We start from the raw sequence: 3,023 nt of genomic DNA, 5'->3' as shown, positions 1-3,023 counted from the left end.
GTGGAGAACCCCCCTCCACCACCCCCCTCCCCGGGAATGTGCATTCTAGTTCTAGCTATACAGCAAGTGAGTTTCTGAGTAGAGGGCTAAAGTTGACTTTGGCCACACTCTGATTCTGACCTATCCACTCCCTGACAAAGCCCTCTGGAACTTGAGTTTCTTTAGAATTCTCATTACCCCCTCCCCAGCCCTCTGGAACTTGAGTTTCTTGAGTTTCTTTAGAGTTCTCATGAGACCCCCCCACAGCCCTCTTTTTCCTTTTTTTCTCCCCAGCTCAGTGGTGTACATGTGTAATTCATGTTGTTAGGCTGTTTAGTTGGCAATTGTTTGCAGAAGAGTTCGATTCCCACATTACCCAACCAAGGACAAATCTTTTTTTCTTTTTTGGAACTTGAGTTTCTTATGAGTTCTTACGACACTTCCTCCCCACCTGCCCCTGCTACCTCCAAACCCGGCCTTTCCCAGCTCAGTGGTGTGATTAATGCCACGTTCTTTGCAACAGCTTGCAGAAGACTGGAGTTCGATCCCCGCTTGAAAAGTTTTATCTGGTATCCCAGTCTGGCTGGTGGAATGTAAAATGTTGTATCAGTCCAACTGAGCTCTGGTTGGCACAGACAAGCAGGGACAATGCATCCGGCCCCCAGAATGAACAGCGCGGATGTTTAAGAAATATTGGGAGGTTTGACTTTTTACATATTGTAACTCGATCAGTTTGAAAGAGGTGTTCTACTTGTACATTTTGTACCATAACCCTGTTCCTCTTTTTTTTTTTCGTCTTATTTTGCTGTGTCCTATCAATCAGTGTGCTGTGCTTTTGAGCTTTAAGGCAACCCCCCCCCCAACCTCCCTCTCCCCCCGTCCTTTAATAAAATCAATAATGTAAATAACTGAAAAATTATTTTTTTGACATTTTTTTAAGAAGTACACATTCATACATACAACATACAATTACATAATGTATGACTTACTAATTTATTGAGAACATGGTGAGTGTGTCCTTGTTCAGTGTCGGTTTTTTTTGTTTTTTGTTTATTTTGCCAACCCATGGGATGATGATGATATTGTTGATGCTACACACTCACGCTTTCATGGGCATTTTGTTGGATGCGTCCCTTTTAGGCCAGTTTACGGAATGCCCGATCCCTGTTAAACCAGTTTACGTAATATTCTTTTGGACCAGTTGATCAAGTAAATTATTTTGCCAGGTAGTACATGTAATTGTATAGTATGATTATTATAGGCGGCATCGAGTACAAGCTGGTTTTACCGGTCCAAAAGGAACTTTGCAGTTACTGATCCAGTTATTGTAGTTGTAGTTATTTGTAAGGAACTTTGTAGTTATTTGTCCAAAAGGAACTTTGTAGTTACTGATCCAGTTATTGTAGTTATTTGTCCAAAAGGAACTTTGTAGTTATTTGTCCAAAAGGAACTTTGTACTGGTCCAAAATAAACTTTGCAGTCTCTCGTCCAAAAGGAATTCTCCCATTTTGTCCGTGTAACACAGTTGGATTTCGCTGTTTGTCGTCTCAGTCGCGCATTTGCCATGCTTCCTATTGTGTGTCATTTTATGTTTGTTTGTTTGTTTGTTTGTTTATTGCTTTGTTCTACTAACTTAATTTTTTTCAGACAATGGGGCAAATGATTTTGTTGTGTTTTCGTTTTGATAATGATGAATAGACCTCGTTATAAAAAATGTGTTGCCTTCCTGGTCTTGGTGTTGATAGTGTGTATTTGTTGTCTTTCTTCCTGTTGCTGACTGGTAGTTGGAAAGCGGTACTGGCAGGTCCTTTGTCTTTACTTTCCCTTTGTTTTTTCTATCTGTTTGTCCTACCTTTTCCCAGCGCTAGGCTAGATGACCATTATTGAGTCTATATATCTATTATCTATTTGTGGTGGCCGAATTTTGCTATTCAAAAGGCTTTTTAATGGCTGCATCAATCGACATGCGGTTTTCGCCAAAAGATTCTTTAAAATGTTCTCCAGAGCATGACGCCCTTGGTTGTTTTTTTTCAGTTTTGAGACAGTTTTGCTTCAAAAAGCTAAATTTCTTTATTTCGCCGATCGCTTTTGTAGGCCGACGCTTCAGTCTCTGTAATTTTAGAAAATCCGGAAGTGATTTTTCGCAAGGCGCATTTTTATTTTGAGAGTATAGATCTAGACCTTATACTGTAATTTTTTGCATCTCTCAAGATTTATTGCCTCATTCCAGTAGAGTGTAAACATAGTAAGCCAATGACTTTTAGTTGATATTAAAGCACCGATCATTCCTTTCATCGAAAGGGGGTCCAGCTAGTATTATATATGCTTCTTTTTTCTCAAATAAAAATGGTGGGTGGTTGGAGGGTGCTCTGGTGTGGTTTGCTGGATCCTTTCCTATAAAACATCTGTCGTCTTTATCTCCCCTCCTTCTTTTTTGTGTTTGTTACTCCCTTGTATCACCTATAGTCTTCGGCACTTATATGGCCTTATTGTGCTGCAAGTCCCGTACAGCTCTTGCCTCAGGAGAAAATTCGTGTTGAAGCTCTCCATTAGTGGTTAGCGGCTGTTCTGGTGTGGTTTATTTGTTCTTTCCTAACAACCATCCATTATCCTTATCTCCCCTCCTTATTTGTGTTTGCTACTCTCTTGTAACACCTCTAACTCTAATCTTCGGCATTTATATGACCTAATTGTGTTGCAAGTGCCATAAAACCTTAAAGCTCCCTTGATAGACCTAGTTGGAGAGCAGCAGTCACACTGGACAGAAATTCATACACATGTGACGATAATTTTAATAATTATTAGATTTATGCTGGTCACCCTACCACAATATGCCGAAGGCCCAGGAAGTTGTCTCACTAACAAGGCAATCCCCAATGTTTAGATCGGATGCGGGAACAACTTTTACTATATTAGAAATGCTGACGCCAAGAGAGAAGCCGCAAGCTCAAAATGTGGCAACCTCTTTTCGGCATTTATTTTCTAAAAATTACCCACCTGAATGCGCTTTGATCTACGCATTGCAGGAGTCAGATCTTTTATAA

Source organism: Aplysia californica, unplaced genomic scaffold (assembly GCF_000002075.1).
Source record: "Aplysia californica isolate F4 #8 unplaced genomic scaffold, AplCal3.0 scaffold00059, whole genome shotgun sequence".
Lineage (NCBI taxonomy): Eukaryota > Metazoa > Mollusca > Gastropoda > Aplysiida > Aplysiidae > Aplysia > Aplysia californica.
The sequence above is the reverse complement of the archived record's forward strand: the minus strand, read 5'-3'. Positions refer to the sequence as shown.